Source organism: Ambystoma mexicanum, chromosome 2q, assembly GCF_040938575.1.
Source record: "Ambystoma mexicanum isolate Mex_15411 chromosome 2q, UKY_AmexF1_1, whole genome shotgun sequence".
Classification (NCBI taxonomy): Eukaryota; Metazoa; Chordata; class Amphibia; order Caudata; family Ambystomatidae; genus Ambystoma; species Ambystoma mexicanum.
Window position 1 is genome coordinate 843,216,844 of NC_090924.1, and position 19,952 is coordinate 843,236,795.

The 19,952-nt window shown below is 44.8% G+C and overlaps 1 protein-coding gene across 11 annotated transcripts in view; it reads left to right on the top strand.

Moving 5' to 3' along the window:
- ARHGAP12 (Rho GTPase activating protein 12) overlaps window positions 1-19,952 on the top strand; it is a 697,283-nt gene that overhangs the window by 132,330 nt on the left and 545,001 nt on the right. The gene's annotated exons all lie outside the window — the stretch shown is intronic.

Genomic DNA, 19,952 nt, shown 5'->3' on the forward strand with positions numbered 1-19,952 from the left:
GACACCCAATGCAAGGAGCTGGGTATTATAATTATAACGGGGAGAGGAGGATTTATGAGAGGGAGAGGATACGGATATAACACCCAACAGCAGGTGGGAGGACTTAGAAATTCCTACCCCACAGGGCAACCAGTATACCAGGATAACACAGGGAGCTTCCCATGGCAGAGTAGGGAACCACCGGTGTGTTGGAGTTGTGGACTATTAGGGCACATGTCACGCACGTGTAGAGTTAGACCAGGAACACCATCATGGAGTGAACAGGGACAACCAAGGCCCTCACAGGAACAGCAGGGCCTACAACAACAGCAGACGTTGCAACAGGGAAATGAACAACAACAACAAATAACACAACAACAACCACAGACATATTCACTGCCACAACAGCAGGAAGCGATGACACAACAACCCCAAGCACAACAAACACAACTGGGTAGGGTGACGGTCTTGGGACACAACCCTTACACAGGAAATGGCCAATCGTTGTACCCTCAATAGGACAGCCCACAGACGGCCTTGGTGTGTCCCATCCTGTCAGTAACACCTAATAGTGCGGAGGAGCCACGCATAGAGGTAACGATAGGTGACAAAAAATTATCATTCCTTGTTGACACCGGGATAAGGGAAGGTAAATTTAAGATGTCAGGCGAAGCCATGAACACCCAAGGATTCTCTGGGGCTAGAGGGTTGGTTCCCTTTACTGATAACATTCCCTTATCTATTGGAGATTATGATCTGTCAGTTCCACTTCTATATTATAGTGCCTCACCAGTAAATATACTGGGGAGAGACATAATGAACAGGTTGAATATGACGATCTCCTTTACTGAGGACGGCATAATTTGCTCTACCCCAGGGATTAACATGCTCACAGCACGACAGATTATGCAAGCATACTGCGGACAGACAGCGATTAGGGCGGAGCCAGTAGATGGCGAACTATTCCAGTATGGAACAGATATGGCAATTGCATGGATGCCAGGGATAGAAGGGAAAATATGGAGGAGGCCAGCAGCCTATCTGTTCAGACCAGAAACACCTGTTAATGAACCAGAAGGAAAGGTGGTTCTAATGGACATTGAGAGCATTATTGCAACAGCTGATTACATTGCTGTACATGCCCAAGACAGAGAAGGAAGAGCATGGAGGGCCGTGATAGCATTAGCAGAAGGATGTAGGCTCACCCAGGTGTCAGATGAGGAACTGTTCTCAGATGAAAAGGAGGAAGGTGAAATGGTGTTTATGATGAGTGTGGAAATATGGCTTACAAACAAGTAGCACAGAAAATAGCAATGGCACTTGAGGCACCCGCATGCACCCCAGTCCCCTTCTTTAAGGAGGATATGTCAAAGGTACCCAAATCATTGTGGACTACTAGCCCCTATGACGTGGGGTGCATAAAAAGCATAGGGGGAGTAAGGATAAAATTGAAAAAGGTGCAATACTCCCCAGAGTGAAACAGTACCCACTGTCAAAAGAGGCAGATGAGGGCATATATGAAACTATAACGGCCCTTATAAATAATGGCATATTGGTCCCCTCAGAATCAGCATGTAACACGGCTGTGTACCCAGTGCGCAAGGCTAAAGGGGGGGGGGGTCTTGGCACTTCATACAGGGTCTCAGGACCTTGAACAACATAGTAGAAGCAGAATATCCCTTAGCAGCAAACCCGGCCACAATATTGTGTGGCATTCCAGCAGAAGCATCACGATTTACAGTGATAGACCTTAAAAATGCTTTTTTCTCAATACCATTGCACCCAGACTCGCAAGATCTGACGAGCTTCACTTACAGAAACACAAAGTGGAAGCATACCAGATTGCCACAAGGGTATTGAGAATCACCCTCAATTTTCAATAGAGTAATACAGATGGATTTGGGTAACATTGAAGTGGAAAGCACAGTGTTGCGGTATGTGGATGACATAATAATTTGCAGTGCAAACGAAAGAAAATGCAGAGAGGACTCCTTAAAGATGTTGACAATATTGGCTGAAAAAGGTTACAAGGTAGACATGGAAAAGATACAGTACTGTCAAGAACAGGTACTTTACATCGGTCAACTTATATCCCAACATGGAAGAAAGATTGCACCACAAAGAGCATAGGCCATTTCAAACACTCCAATGCCACAAACTGTGAGGGAACTACAGCAATTCCTGGGGCTGTGCAACTATTGTAGAGCATGGGTATTTACAGTTAGTACATAAGACCCCTGCTTGAGGCGTTAAGGGAAGCTAATAAAGGGGAGAAAAAGCTGGGGTGGACGATGGAAATGAAAGAGGCTTTTGATGAATTGAAAGATGCGATATCAACTGCTCCAGTACTGGCATCCCCAGACTATGAGCGACAATTTTTTATATTTTCACATTGCGACTCAGCAGTAATGAAAGCAGTGTTGGCTCAAAAAACGAGCATGGGCTACAAACCAGTAGCATTTTACAGCGGCCACTTAGATCCTGTGATGTTAGGTCACTTCCCTTGCGAACAAGGTCTCGCTGCAGCTGCTTTTGCGGTGGAAAAAGCATCAGCAATCACCATGGGGTGCCCAACTACACTGTTTGTGGAACATGCACTATTTGCAATATTGAATAAACCTAAGTCCACCCTAACCACGCAGAGGGCATCAGGTTATGAGATCATTTTATCCAGAGCTGAACTATCAATTGTTAGATGTAGCACGGTCAACCCTGCAAGGTTCCTAGCAGAAGTAATTGAGGAGGGAGATTATGCCCATGACTGTACGCAAATAACTGAAATATACTCATGTACTAGAAAGGTTGAAAAAAACGCACTAGAGGGAGGTGAACTCTTGTTTATTGATGGGTCCTCAACTATCGATCAAAGGGATGGAATAAGGAGGACTGGGGCAGCAGTGGTAAAAATGATGGAGGTACCGGTGTGTGTGGCAATGAAATGTGTACAATTACCACAGCATTACTCCGCTCAAGCAGCGGAATTAGTTGCACTGATCTTGGCGTTGAAGGAAAGCTTTGACAAACGAGTGACCATATACTCCGACAGCGCATATGTTACATCCACTGTCCACTCAGGGCTGTCGAAATGGAGAAGAAGAGGGTTTAGGAGAGCTGATGGCACCCCAGTGCAACATGCCCTCTTATTGGCTGAACTAATTGAAGTAATAAATGACCCCCAAGAATTAGCTTTAGTAAAATGCACCGCACACACCAACGGTGAAGACCACGTCTCGAGACGCACATGCGAAGTATGCTGCATACTTTGGTGAGATATGGAACCCCCCAGAGTCACAGAGAGGGAGGGGGAGGGGAATGGCTAAGGAGATGTTGATAAGAGAAGGGTACACCCATCTCCCAGCCACACAGATTATGGAGCTACAAGCGGCTGCACCAATGGCCGAAAAAGAAATATGGGTAAAAAGAGGATGCACAATGTCACCAACCGACGCACTATGGCGCCAGGGTGGCACTGGAAAGGTTGTAATACCATTGGCACTTTTGAACACTGCCCTGAGCCAACTACATCATCCAGCCCACACAGGCAAGGAAGTAATTGCAGCACGAATTAGGGAAGACTGGTTCTGCCCCGAGTTAAATTCTCATGTGTCAAATTTTATCAGTAATTGTCTCACATGTCAACAGTTTACGGCCGGCCATACTCTAAAGGTGATAAGAGGTACTATACCCAGCCAGAGGGACCTTTCCGGCATCTCCATATTGACTATGTTGATATGATCAACATATGTCAAGGAAATAGGTATATGATTGTAGTAGTATGCCCATTCTCTAGGTGGATTGAAGCAGGGCCCTGTTCACACCCAGATGCATTTAGAGCAGCTAAATTCCTAGTGAGGGAGGTCTTCCCCAGGTGGGGAGTGTGCGAGGTGTTGAGGTCAGACAATGGCCCACATTTCGCAAACGAAATGTTCCAGCACATCACATCCTTGCTGAACATCAAGCATAAATTTGCATGTGCATACCACCCACAGGCCAACGGTGTATGTGAACGCCTGAATGGCCTATTAAAGGAGGCAATTGCAAAGATACAGCAAACAACAAAGAAGAGTTGGTTATATTGCCTTCCATTAGCCCTATTTGAGCTAAGGAATAGACCAGGGTCCGACCACCACCTCACCCCACACGAGGTGGTTACCGGACGTCAAATGCGCCTTCCCCTAACGCCAACATCAAGAGCATTTACCGACCACGAAAGCACAGCGAGTGTTCTTGGTGATGAAATGTACCAATATGTGTCTTCTTTGATTACTAGTGTAGTGTTTGTGTCTCAACAGCTCGAGCGCACACGGGGCGGGTCTAACAGCAATCAACAAGAAGACGCGGATAAAGAATTGGAAAAGGAAAGACTGTGTAAAATTGCTAAAGGTGACCACGTACTACTTCGCAATTTCAACAGGAAATGGAATAGTCCACGATTTACTGGCCCCCATCTGGTAGAGGAGGTATCAACGAGAGCAGTAAAGCTACAGGACAAGCGTGCCTGGAACCACCTACACGATGTAAAGATCTACAAACTCCAGACCCGCCCCAGCGCCACCGACAGGTCCATTGGGAGAACAACAACATCACCAACGGAGGAAGAGAGTTCTACCACAGCCAACGACCCAAGTGTTCCCATACCCTGTCACTCCCCAGATTCCCCAGAGACAATAACTGAAGAAGAAAGGGGTGATCCCCATACTGCCCACCCCATGGTCACACGCTCAAAGAGTAAAAATACTTCCGCCAGTTGAGCCCAAACCCCCTGCCCATTGACCCCTACCCCCACTACAGTAATAACTGAACTGAAGGACATTGCCTTGCACACGTACACATGTAAACACGTGAATGCTCTTTTCTTTTCTCTCGCACATGCAGGAACTGCGTATTATTGTACTGCTAAGAAAATAGATAACTAACAAATTCACTGCCCAGGAGTAGATGGTACCCTCAGACGATAACTACCCAGAAGAATTGTCACACCAATTTGTATATGAAATAAAAAGGCCAACGTACCTGAAAAGGAGAAGGGTACGTGTCTACTACACAGCATTCCTCTTGGCCATAGAATATTCAATGCCCCACCTCCACCCATACTTGCCTGTCCTAAGAGATAGATCGCTTAGAATAGCGTGGGAACAGCTCTTCACCTGGGCACTGAATGACTATTTGATAGGGAGAGCTTAAAAAACAACTAACATTTAATAACCAGCATATTGAGAATTTTCAGGCGGGCAACTTTACCATCGCAAGAATACGCTGCCGGACCGCAGCAAGGTAAGAGCAAAATGCCGGTGAAATTAGCATTTGTAATAAAAATAATAGGGATTTTGATGATCACCGGGTTCTTGGCTGCCTCTGTATGGCAGTACAGCTATGCTTTCAATATTATTGCTGTACCCAAACATAATACACCCCCATCCCCAGCTGCAACAGGTGTTACGTCAGGTGATACTAGTAAAATTACACACAAGCAAAATAGAGTTCAACGCAGCACATACTCAGATAATAAAGGTATTGATAATTATATACAAGATTCAGCACACGTCTCAAACAATATATGGTACCAACACATGACCCGCATTGGTAAGCAGACAACAGAAGACAGCTGCTACGTTTGCTCATTAATACCATACGCCATGAGCGCTTCTCGAACATTTGTTGCCACAGAAATAGATGAAAAAACAGCACGATGCATAATATACTTGGCACTGTTCCAAACGAAAGGAAGATTCCAAGGGACAGTGGTGCATGTGGTGTGGAAAACGCAAGACTCATACCCATATGAAAACAACCTCCTTAAGACCTATTTGAGTTACCACAAGAGCAGTCTACATGCTGAAGCATTCAAATACATAACAAGTGGTCCTGCAAAAGGGGAAACAAAGAAAGTAACACTGCAGTATTTACCATGTGATTGGTACGCCACTGAAGTTCCTGGTAAACCAGGATGTTGGGAGAGGCCACTGGTGACGATAACGGGGAAGGTGTACCTGGACAACAATTGGGAAATAGGAGTGATTGGCAGCAACATGGTAACAAAAGAAACTATCTCAACTATCGAGGCACACAACCACAGATGTTGGACGACTTGGATCAAGTACGTACCCATGCTCACGTCGATAGAGACGGATGAAGACCCAATAACAATACTGCCGCTGACTGCGCCTAAGGTATGCTACCAACATAAAGGAGAGGTGGACGTAGGATACAACACCAACTGTGCAAGCGTGATGGAGTTACCTGAGGGGGGAGCAGGAACAGCAGTGATAATGGACCATTACTGGGCCTGTGGAGAAAAGGCATACCACACACTGCCCCCTCTGTGGAATGGTGTGTGCACAATGGTGCACGTCAATGTAGCATCACTAGTGGTACCCCAGAAGCATGTGAATGTGGCGAACTTTCCCAAAATGGATGAAGGGGACAAGAGAAAGAAGAGATCTGCACCACCTCAGGAGGAGCAAGGGAACAGGACCAACGGCAATGATACTGTCCTAAATAGAAGGAAAAGACAAGGAGAACCTCTGACAGGAAATTACCTATGGGGAAGGTCGGAAACGACACTCACTTCAATTCCGCCAGAACACAGACTATTCAGCAGAGCAGCAATGTTCTTCTCCTCAATAATACATCCGGGACTGCAGGCTTACGCAAACGCAAAATGTCTCCAGATAACTAGATGGGAACTAATGATGACCATCAATTCTACAGTAAATGGATTCAACGCAATAAAAGAGGAGCTGCGAGCTATAAGGATGGTAGCACTCCAGAAAAGATATGTATTGGACCTCCTCACAGCCATGGAAGGAGGAGTTTGCGCAAAGATAGGACAATCATGCTGCATGTTCATTCCTGCCAACGATGCTGACAATGGTACACTGACAGAAGCAGTTTCACAATTGGCCCAGATGCACTCCAAAATGATGGATGAAAGTAAAGGTGTGAAAAAGGATGAGAGCTGGTTTTCGCTATTATGGTCATGGATGCCATCTTGGCTGTCAGATGGACTGAAAATTATAGTTGGTTGTACTATTTTGGCTGGAGCTACACTGATCATAATAAGGTTTTGGAAGGCCCGGAAGGCACGCACCACTGACGAGTTGCTTGAAATGGTCGGTATGCACCCCTTGATGCCAGCAGATGACGGCCAACACACAGGCATAATCATACAAGAGAGAGAGAAGCTGCGCAACCATATCATCACCAACCATCTGGACCCACCATCGGTGAAGATCGAGAACCCAAGAAACCCCAGGAGTTACATAGGGAAATGGGTATACTGTACTCCTGGAGGAACCTGTGAATATATGTATTGGTCATTTGAAGATCATGTGAACCACTATGGACATTTAGGAGGAATAACTAAGATATGGAGAGTAAGAGGAGATAATGAAAAGGATATGTTTGTGGTCGACAAGTCGACCAGAGGGGGGACTGAAGTGGGAGAATGGAAGACCAGGCTCCCGTCCTTCACCTCTCGCGCTTGGCCTAAAGGGTCACGGCCCAGGCACCCGCCACGAGAAGAGTTTGCCCATCTACCAGACGACCAAATACCCTGGTACAGGAACATACGGATGTGTCCATCTGCCTGCCCAGCAGCCCGCCCTGGCCATGCCGACACCCGCGGCGCAGATCAACTAGACTAAAATCTACACGTCGTTAGAGATGCCATGACGACCTAGCCAACGGTCAGCACACCTGTACAAATCTACACACTGGACACTCCCGCACCAATGTACACGAAGAATATACTCAGTGCTATGACGTAGGCGACAGACATACTCACGGACGTGCATCTTCATTATTTTCCACGTAGGCTTTCAAAATGCAGAAACGCAAGACGCATCATGAACTCATCTAAAAAGCTTGCTTACGCTTCTCCTAAAACCAGGTGCCACAATGAGAAATATAATGAAGACACGATACTGGTCATAAGACAATATGGTACTGTAACCTAAAGCGCCTGTGCACCAAACGGTTCCACCTATACACCAGGCCTAAGTAGGCCGCAAGCAAGCGCTTCCATGGACGTTAAAAGAACAAGAGTCAGGTTGCTGATCCTGCAGAATGAGCCCGGCGAAAGCAAACAGCCAAGGTCGCAATGTTGCAAACCCACATTCCGAAAGCAGACCATCAAGGGCACGATGTTGCAACCTCGCACGCCGCACACCAACGTTAAGGTCACACCTGCAAATTAAACCAGGCACACAGTGGAAAAACAATATTAATTGTGCAGAATTCTGCCTCAAACACAGTCCCACCTCACGTGACCAAGCCGAACCTGACAGGATGCCAAGCCCAGGAGGAAGAAGGCGTCTGGATCCCTTGTTACAAGACATAGGCAGATACAATTAAAAGGCTCAATGGACACCTGCGACAGTGGGAGTAGTCGGCCTTTCAGCTTATGAATAAGTCCTCACATTGTCTGCACGTACTCATAGTGAAACATTGTTGCAAATGACAGGTACACCGAGAGCTGGGAACAGCGATGGTCCCAGGCTGGGAAGCTCGCGGGCGCACCAATCAGAACATGGGGCTCCTATCACTGACGCCATTAACATTAACCAATCATCGGGGGTCTTCATGTAACAATTCTCATGTATCTAATTGTAGGGACAACCCAGATATATCACCTGACTAACCCTTGTCCACTAATATTGTTCTCTATATGTCTGCTATACTAACCCTACCACTCGAGCAACCAATTAAGAGTGGCAGTCTTACACTCATACATCAACATTCCACTTGACACTTGCAATCACTAAGCACATGACCAACTTCAGCAAACTCAGACAAGCACATCGTAACGCATTCCATTTGTCCTTTTACATGAATCATATTTCAAAAGGAGCCCCCAGTCTCCCAAATTGCATGCCGAGCTACCTGCTATTACAAGAATTCTTGAAAATCCTTCCAACTCAGTTAAAGTGCAGCAGGGACTGAAGGCTCTGCTTAGCCCGACTCTGGTTGTAGTTCCTGTGGTAATTAGTTTGTGCAGGCGTAGAAGCAAGACTTTTAATTATGTAGTCTTTTTCTGCTCTCATTTACTGGCCGGGCCCCCAGGGCATAAGTTTCCCCTCTATCCACATGATCTAAGCCTTAAGGGAATAAATGTTTCAAAGCAGCCATATGGGGCGAGGGCATGCCCGGCCATAGGCTGCAGAGCACAGAGGTGTGTGCACACACAGTCCACAATTGTGCAGAGATTGTAGTGTGACTGGTGTGCAGAGACGGCTAGAGAATGTCCAGCGCTTAGTGGGGTGTGGCTGCATACTTCATATTGTATGATGGACAGAACATGACGAAGTATGGCTGAAGTTGTACAGAGCATACTTGACCTTGGACAAGTCTCTACAGGGCATCTCCGAAAATATATTTGGTTTCACTGAAGTGCTGAGTGAACGTGGTTATAGATCCTAGGCCAAAATGGTGGAAAAGTCGGGGCTTACTTTCCAGCACCTTATTAGGCTCCTAAAATGTGTGTATGGAGCGCAGTGATCTATCAAAAAATCGTAACTTTTACTGTACATGCTCGACAATTGAGCACTGTGTAAGACTTGGGGCTCCGAAATAGATTGGCACTGCAGAAAGCAATCCAATAACTAAAATAATTCTTGAAAGGGCAATGCCCTATAGAAGAACACAATTTTGCTGCTCTATCATTTGAGCAACATTTAGATTTTAAATGCATAGCTTCTAAAGTCATCTAAATACAAAACGTGCGGTTGAGGTTAGGAAACCACAAGCCACTTGTAGTTTCATCGTTAACACACTTTCATGACTCGTGTCCTCAGCAGCTGTAAAATAGCGTTCCGCAAAGGTTATGTGGGAACCGTGTTTGGGGTTTGCCGGCCGTGAATATTTTTTTTAATGGTTTCAGATGAGACCATTTTAAAGCAGCGTTTCTATTTACCTGCCTCTGACCTGTGGATATTTATTTGATGCCACTCTCGGGCCTATTAAGTCTTCCCTACCGAATAGAGGAGATTTAAAAGCCTTGTTAACAACCTATTCATGAACTACATGTAACGAGACCCACGGCTCTGTGTAATGGAACAAGCAGTAGTTTCTAGGCGGGAACAGATTATTTATACAGATTGCCTGTTCATTGTTTTTACCATCTGTTGGGTAAATGCCGGAGGCACTGCGTTACTTACCCCCGTTGCCTTTTTCACATCTGCTACGTGTTTTTTTTCTACTGAATATTTCCTCAGCGTAGCATAGGGAAATGGGTATCTTTTTTGACTTTTGTCCTACACAGGTTTTAACAAGTAATGTGTCTGTGATCCTCTTATGGGTGAACGCAAAAGATTTTTGCTAAACTGAAACATGGGTTTGCAACTAGCTAAGGATCGTGTTTGCTGAGTGAGATCATTCAACAAATGTATTGGACACCATAGACTAAAATCGTCACATAATAAATGATCCCTGGGCTAGTCTGAGTGTGTTGGACTGAGTTTCTAGATATTAAGGAGTCTGTAGGTTGGGGTGGGGTCTTTGGTGGGAGGGGCATTTTTATCCTGGACGTTTTGGAATTTGTACAGAAATGAATTGCATTCTTTTAAGTGTTGATAAACATTTACAATGAAACACTTTTCCTATAACTAAACAAAAAATAAAGTGGCTTCTGGGGTGTGGCAGGATTTAGCAAAGAGGAAATAATGAGACCTACCATCAAATACTTTCTCATGAATTGAATTTTCTCTGGAGAAAAAGCTGGCTTTGGGGCGTGCATGTGTTGAAGTGCCTCTTTGCCTGCCTTTCTTTCCACCCTGCACCCGGCCGTGTCCCAGAACTTTGCACTAGGGTCCCATCTGTTGCAATTTAATCAGTGGAAACGAGCTGTCAGTATTACAAAATGTGGTTGTAACATTATTCCGAGTCCGTGTTAATACGTGCTTCCAAATGCATATTACTGTTTTACCCTGCCAACATGTTAGTTTCTTTTACATTTATTTGGCAGAGTGCACGACTTGCAACATGCCCTTTATTCAGCAAGGCAGACATGTTGGCATAAGGTCAACTATGAAAATGAGCTCTTTCTGTGAACTGGGCATCACTGTAAAGAAGCATATAGAGCGTCTTTAGAGTGTTGCACTCAATGCATATGATTGAGTAAAAACTATAGAACATAGTTAATTAAGAACAATCGGTCCACACCTATTCCCCCTCCCTGTCCTTAACAATGGCTAATCCACCTCACTAGATTCTTAGATGCAGAGGGGGGAATTGGACATTAAACGTTTTTCATACGAGCAGCAACGAAAACATATCAACTTTGATACAGAAAAAAACTTTCCGGAAACTGTGAGAACTTCCCTACACAAGATGTCCTGTTGAGTCGATGTTATGTTAAAAAATGTGTAAAGCGTGCCATACACACAAAGGTATCTTGGTGCTAAATCCAGCAGTGGCCGCAGGCCAACTGGATATTCCAGCTAAAAGAGATACGTTTTCAGAGAGCAGCGAGATACCAAATGATTCTCAAGAATCCTAAGAGGATGGGGAAGGGAGTTCCAGAGTTTGGCGGCAGCCACAGAAAAGGCATGACCGCGAGTTCTAGAAAATCTGAAACTCGGAAAAGCAATAAGCAAGGCATCTTGAGAGCAAAGAAGTACGCCTAGGGATCAAAACCTGGATTGCAGATACTCTGCACCACAGTTATAGAAGGCACTATGGACCAAACACAGCAACTAAATTTGATATGTTTGGACACGGGAAGCCAGTTACGGGAATAAAGGACAGGGGAAATTTGAGAACCATACGCAGTGCCCGTTGCAACTCTTAACAGCCAGATTTTGAAAGAGTGGTAAGCGACAAATCAAATATATAGGCTGAGCTAAAAAGAGAATCGCAATCGTCCATGCAGCTCAAAACAAGAGGCAACAGGGGCACGCAAATCTGAAGGAATGAGGTGCAAAACATTACGAAGTACCCCGGAATTGAAAATAGTCATATAGACAAATTGAGCAAATCTGAGCTTCTGCTGAGAGGGTCGAGGAACTCTTAACACCGAAGTCCTTGACAACAGCAACTGGGAAAGGGAGGGGGACCAAGAATAGGTGACCAGAGATTAGAAGTCCACAAAGAACTGGCGTAATGGGTGCATGGTGGCAGCAACAATCGGGACTTCCGTTTTGTCCCCATTCAACTTAAGCCAGCCCATCCAACAAGCCACAGCCTCCAACTCCTTAGCTTAAGTGAGGTCTCAGGCTGAGAAAGATCAAGCCGGAGGATGATCTGAGTATCATTTTAGGAGTAGCACTGGAGGCCATGGGAGTGGATGAATAGATTAGGAGACGGCGCAGTGCCCTGAGTGACCCGATAGGAAAGAGATACCGGTTGAGAGCGGAAAGAGAGGGAGATTGGGCTTGGTTAAGAAGAATTTAAACCGAGCCCTGCTCTAGCCAGGTGATGTAACCAGATGGAGTGGTCTACGGTATCAAATGATGGGTCTAATAACAAGAGTGCACCAACTTTACCCTGGTCGGATAAACGAGCCAGGCCATCCACCACTGGAAAAAGAACATGCTCAGTGACGCGACCACAGCAAATTCTAGACTGAAAAGCGTTAAAGTGGGAATCTTCAAGGTAGGAACTCGTTAAAGGGGACAACAAAGTCATGCCGTGGTAATGTTACTTGATGCTTATTTTGGCTTGTACCGTAAGGCATTAAGCGTATGTGGATCATGAAAAAAGGTGGCTAATGTAATGGACACAAGTTTGAAAAATAAATATCTTGAGGGATTTCTTAAACTATAGGAGAGAAGTGTTAACACAAAGAGATTCAGGTAAGAAGTTCAAATAGCGGCATCCTGTAAGGCAACAACTTTCCCTGCAGTTTTCTCTGGTTTAAATCTAGGTGGGGTGGCCACAGGAAGGCAAGGATGTGTGGTGTTTGTGAGGGCTTACATAAGTCTGCCACAGATGCCAAATACAGGGGCACAAGGTTATGAAGACATGCAAAACCTAGCTTAGCAAGGTTGAATTCATACAGGCTTGAAAGGACTAGGCAGCTATGGTTGCAGAGGGGGGCAGAAGTAGTAATTTGTGTTACACATTATTGTACAGATTGTAATTGTTGAAGTAGATATTTCAGGGCTCCCATGAACATTGAATTAACATAATCCAGTTTGGATCCGATGATGGCTCTGGCAATAATGTTGAGATGTTCATCAAAAAGATATGGGCGGATCTGGCGGAAAAGCCGTATGTAATAGTTGAAATTACTGATGGCAGCATTGACTTGACTAACCATAGTGTGTGTTGGGTTAAATATAATCCCCAGGTTCTTGCCTTTAGTGACCAAAGAAAGAGGATGATTGTCAACTGAATAAAAAAAAAGTGGTTTAGGTCCAGTCTTCTTTGAAATATGGACTCTCAATTTAGTTTTGCTGCAAACAAGGCTGAGTCACTTGGAATCCATCCAGTCCTTGATGCAAGCAAAAATTGATTTGAGACGACTGTTCAGATCATTATGACCATGGAGTTTAAAATAAAATGAGTTATCCGCATAACAGTGCAATCCAATATTCGGAGGTTGTAATAAATAGTTAAAAGGTTTGACATGTAAGTTAGAAAGAAGAGGGTGGAACCTTGTGGGCCACCAAATGTAATGGGAACAGATTGCATGAGTAGATTGGATAAAGTAACACAACAGGACCTACCTGGTAAAGATTGAAACCATCGAATTGCTGCTGTTGACCCTCCCTAGAAATCGCTACTGGTGCAGGATGATATTGTGCTCTAGGATGTCAAAGGCTGCAGAAAGGCAAAAAAAACAGTGATGTGTCTGAATATTTATTACAGTTTCATTAAAAAAAAGCTCTCGATCAATAGGAGCTGATTCAGTACTGTGGGTTGGATGGAACCCAGATTCACTTGACCTAGGATTAAGTGGTTATCTACAAAAGTTTAAATCTGCAAAGTTATCTCATTCTTTACAATCTTTGCAAGGAATGGATGGTTAGTAATAAGCTTATAATGACTGCGCTTGTAAGGCTCAGGAGTTCATTTCTTCAGTAAATGAGTGACCACGCCTTTTTAAGACTTGTAGGAAATTCCCCTGTTTCAAGGGATTTGTTACTTAATGCCATAATAGTAAGGACAAATTCAATGATTGAAGGGCATAGGTTATAAGGGAAGAAAGTAGAAGTCCTCATTGTCACCCAATCGCAAGCACCTGCACATTATAAAAAACCTCCAGCGTTAATGTGCCTTCCTCTTCTGCAGCGGCAACAGTCTTGCATCCATAATACTCCCCAAACCTTAAGGTCAATGCAGTTCCATCAAGGGGAAGGTTAAATCCTTTGAAACTTTCCTGCCATTGCAGCTAATCTCTGGTATGCCTCCTCGCTCTTGTATGCCTCCTCGCTCTTGTTAGACGACCACTGCAGATAGAGAAAAACACACGAGTGGGAGGGAAGGATAATACTAGTCTGTGTCTCTTAATAGAATCTAAAGCCCTCTCGCTAGTGAGGGTTATTAACGCTTGTATGTCGAGAATGGATGCTCCTCATTAAGCAAGTTCGAAGCCTTTGCAGTACGTTATCAGTAACATGCAGTATACATTTGTGATAAAATGTTTTCAGCGTGGATTCCGTGGACCAGTCGGCTGCCTGGAGAATTTCCTGCCCACTCCCTCCCCGGGATACAGATTTAGATGCCATAACTCTCTGGGTGGAATGGGTACTGCAAAAAGACTGATCAATCCCTGCTCCACTCATATCCCAGTGCAGCCTGTAGGGCTTCCTTAATGAGGTGTGCAGCTGAGAAGTAGCAGCATTTGTGGGATGGGGCATCCTTTGTATAGTTAGTTGCTTGAAATGTAAACCGTTTTTGATCTACCAAAAATGAAGTCTGACACTGAAATGGTCATACATTTTTCTTTTCTGGTAATAAACAATGTTACACCTACAGGAGAATGCACCCTATTGACCTCCTGATTTATCGTTAGACACCCTCTTCATAGGTAACGGGCATAACATTGGGCATTTAGGAAATAATTGTGAAGATAGCGAATCCTTTACATGCCAACATTGAAATGGTCAAAAAACCATGTCTAGAATCTAAACGGTAGAATGCTTTGCCTTCAGAGGAAGTTGGATGTGTTTTGAAATGCTTTGAAAACGCTTATTTAAGTGTAAAGTTGCTATATAAATTAAATAAATTTCGCTATTTTAGCCGGGAAATGCCTTCCCAGCGGTTGCCCTTTTTATTAGAATTTGACCTTCAGAGATCGCAGACCTGAATCCATTGACAATTCTGTATGCCTCCACCTTCTCGATTAGGGAATCTAGGTAATTTACATTTTCTTTAGGGACAGATGGGGATCAATGTGCCCATCCTCTCACCATGCCACTGACGTTTAACAAGCTATGTGGACCGGATAGATTTGTTTGAGGATTTCTGGGAACTGTCTTCAGAAAGACAATGTCACAAAGACATTTCGCAAGCCATGAGAGGAAGGTTTGGTAGGTAAGAATTGGTGCAGTCACACTGTGTGAGACTACACAAAACATCTGTCTGATATTGGGTAATCCACCTTTTGGTATGGTCTGTACTACACAAGTTGGTGGTGTGACTGAGCATCCAGGCCTATCTCAAGAGGGGTAAATGTGAGCTGTAGAGCTGTACAGATGAAATCTGTCAATACAAGTAACTAAGTAACACTTACACTCAAGGTTTCAGTTATAAATATATTTATTTAACATCTGTTTTAGTAAAGCATTCTTTAAAAAGGCAATTGTTTGTAACAGTCAAGCAAACTTTGGAATAACTTCAACAGTCAAAACGTTGCTGAATACTCTTTGGAGATGCCAATACTTTTCTCCTACACCCTGCAGTGAGTTCAATAACAAGGATAGTATTGAATTGATATATAACACAAATATACTCTTTAGACATTTGAGTTTCAGAAAGGAAGGGTTAAGGAAAATAGGAATGTTGGAACATTTACTTATAATTTGAGGACAATTTGCATCCTCCAATGAAATCTAGGTAAGCCTTGCCCAGCAGAAAAAGCGTTCAGCAAATTTCAACCTTTGAAGGACAAGCAATGCCAAAGTCAATGGATTCAGAAAGGTGCCTTTAGGGAGCCAGGACAGCCAATGTCATGTGAACAAAGTCAATAGTTCTGATGCACTTCTTGGATAATAGTCTTTCAAAAAAGTCAGATAGTTCAGAAAATCACTGTAGGCACACAAGCTGTTAACTTTGAGCTGATTTCATCTTCCTTTGCACAGATTTAAGTAGGTGCAAATCTCAAGTGAGACAGCATGACTTAATGCAAGAAGGTAAGTACCCCCAAGCCCAAACGGTACCTCCTGGTTAGAAGAAAAGTGGTCCAGCTGGATTCCGTCTTGCTAGAGCCATGCAGACCCCGGGTTCTTGAGTCTCAGTCGTGGGGACAAGTGGAAGGACATCATGATGGCTCTTGCGGCAGTACTCTGGAAGGTCGTCGACAGCTAAAGGCTCTTTGATTCATTGGCACTTCACGGGTTCAGCGCTTTGCAAATGGCACTGATGCAGAACAAATCTCTGGTTGGACTTTCCTTGCTCCTTCGCTCCTGGACATTGGTGAGGGGACTCTGCATCGGGATTTCCTGCTTCTGGAATGTCCTTAGGAGGCTCCTGGAGCTTTTGACCCGATTCAGTCCGCGGCAGATGTTGCACTCGACTATGGACACTCGATCCCTGGCATTGGGCTGCAACAGAGAGGCACAGCAAGTCGGGGATTGCGCCAAAGTGCAGTTCGTCTCAGGGGTTAGTTGGTCCCACTAACCCAAGGGAGCAAGTCGTCCCGTCCAGAGCTTCTGTCGATTCGAGGGCTGCACAGCAGCACGGCTTCACTGGTACTTCGAGGTCCAGAAGGTTGCAGCGGGCATCTCTTCACGATTTCTGCTTCGGATGTTTCTTCCAGTGGTCGACTCTGCCTCTAGTCCCAAAACTCTCGCCTTTTTAAGCAAGTTTCCCATTCATTCACAGCCTAGGCTGTCAATCGCACAGCACGGTGGCTGTCCTTTCAGGACAGCCAGCCGGCCAACCAGGACAGATTTTGTTCAGGCACTCCTAGAGATAAAGGACAGGGGAGTTTCGGGAACCTCCCTCGCTTCCTGTCCTTCCAGACACACTGGAGCCAGTGGCTGGCTTCAGGGCTGAAGCCCGCCAAAGGCAAAACATGCAAAGGGCTCAAATCTGTCAACGCATAGAGTAAAAGCCACGAAAGACCTCACAAACAGAAAAATGGCGAAAAAAGAAGACTGGGGCTATTTTGCGCGAGTCGTCACCCAAACCATCCAGTGGTAAAAAGATTTAAAAGGGGAGTGCTCCCCTGGGAACAGTCGTACATCCAGAACCTCTGCTGAATGTTTCTCTCCACTGATTTCCCATCTGCTGGGTAAAAAAGCAGTGTCTGCTTCTCACACAAAGTACCATTATAGGCACCTCTGGTGGCATATTGAGTGGGCCTTTATGAACCCGGGGGTGTCTGCCAGAAGACCAAGCCCTGCCTCTCCTAGCCCACCGAACACACCAGGCAGTAAAACTCATTGAATGTTGGTTTGAGCCTTGTCTAGTGTCATGAAAGTCTGAACCTAAGTGGACAGTCCCTTTATGAACCTGTCCGTGAACTGTGTCCTTAGGCCTGCTTTATTAGTAGTCATCTCCAACAATATAGAGCCTAAGCGCATAAGAAATTCCTTTTGCTCCATCTAAATAGCACCATTTGCATTGCCAAGCAGTCAACAGTGTGACGTCTAAAGGGGTATTGTGTATGGCACTGTTCTCTATTAATTCCGAAATGTGAGTCAGCAGACCCAACCTATCCAAAAGCTTGCTCTGGCATGACTGGAAAGCATTGTCGGAACCTTTCTTGAGAGCTTTCCCCTTCATGAACAAAACAGTGACCATTGTTTGGTCCAGCTCATGTATATGAGCAACTTTATCCAGGAGCACCTGTCTTGAACGCTGAACTTAACTTGAGCACCCATGCTGAGATCCTGCTAACGTTCATTGAAATAACTTGCTGACCTTTTCTCTAGGCTTCTTGATGAAATGCCTGAGGGAAATCGGCGACCGCCTTGCATGGGATCCACTCTGCTGACTTAAGTTGTTGTATATTAGAGGGGTCAAAGTATGGCTCTCCTAGCTGGTCTAATAGAACATGGCTAGAAGGGAAGAAGAATCTCTAGATGCTGATCTCCTTTCCTTTCACTTTTAAGAGGGACTCCAAAACCTCAGACTGAGACTGATAGGAGTCAGAAATAGAAACAATATACGGACATCCAAATGAACCTGTGCTTTTAGGTTGCCGGGGACCAATCTGCTCAACTTCTTCAAGCTTTCTCAGACACCCTCTTTGGCACGCCCCTGACTCTTCATCCTCTATAGGTTTCATTTTCCTAAGGTGCTTATTTAGTGGGGGCATTAGAATAGATTTGAGAGGAGGGAGGATAGAGATTAGGGATAGCGGTGGGATTATTAGCCAGAAAATCAGCAAGTATGTTAATCAGCCGATCACATGCCGATGCTAAAGTGTTGTTGGAGTCCCGTAACAGAGAGTACATAGTCTGCCTGACCATGGACAAAGACATCGACTAGCCTCCCCTGCGCTTTCCTACTTTGTTTCCCATTATTGATTTCCTATGAGGAGGAATCCTTTGGTGAGGAAAGGATTACCTGCTGAATTCTTAACCCACAGGTTGCATGGAGCCCTCCTATACTCTAGAGGTTGCTGTATCCCAACACCACCACTTTGATTAGAAGCTAAATCTTTAGAAATGTGTTAGTCACCATTACTCTTGCAACGCAACATGCAGGAACACTGGGGTGGGCAGAGCACTGGTCTGTGAGCACGGCGGGTAGAGTACTTGGCCTATCAGGCCGAGGACTAACGCATTGCCAGAGAGCACTTTTGACAAGCAGGCTAGAGGACTGTAGGCGACACCTGGGGCAGGCGAGTTCACCAAACTCAAGTGAGGTATGCCGCATGGGGACACCACCTCCCAAAATCGCATCCTGAGAAATTGCACGCCCAGCGCGACCTTCAAGTATAGAATGTTCTTGTCCTGCGTGTGAGAGAGTGAGACCCACTTTGGCGCTGCCTTAATTGCACATGAAAAATAAGCTCTCGAGAAAACTCCCGACCCCGGTTACGTGCCCAGCACGTGAAGGGCCTGGTTGGGGAATTCCCTGTTACTAAATGAGCCAATGGCAGGCAGTTAAGCAATAACCACACACACATTTTAGAAATTACCTTATTACAAAGAAATAATTATACCAACACACCGGACATTTAAGATAGAACTTTATAATGTGGTGTTAATGGTGATCGCTGTTTGGGTGACCTAATTGGACTGACCTGATCGGCCGTCGTGTGTTTGAAAGCTCTCGCTGTTTTCTTTTCACGAAGTTTTCTTCTGACAATCAAGTTAGTAAGATTTTTTTTACTTTGCTGCTGGTTGGAAGTAAAGGCGGTTTCATTCATAACCTAACACGAAGCCTTTCGCTTTCGACGTAGAATCCCCCCATGTGCTCCTAAACCATGAGATCAAAAGTTAATTTGACCATCAACACCGAGATCCCGCCTAAAGTTCTTTAAAATCAATTTCGGCTTCTTTATCGGGCTGTGTACTAAAGTGAACTCAAGTGGTCACAACGTGACATTTGTGCCCCTATGAACAATTTCAAAATAAATGCATCCGATAATCATTAAGCCTGAAATGCTGTTTTGTTGCTCGCATTTATTTGCTATCTAATACAGTATGTTTGGTTTGAATTGAAAATTAATTCCATGTACAAAGTTTAACAAGTTTGGCAAAGGAGGAGGCCTCTTAGGTACCCAAAAAAGACGCACGCCATCTCTGCATTTGTAGTTTAAACGGTGTGGTTGGGCACTTGATTAGGTGTTTGGTCCAGCCGAGTGCCATTCTTACTGCTTATCACTGACTTGGACCCAAATCATTGTATTTTGG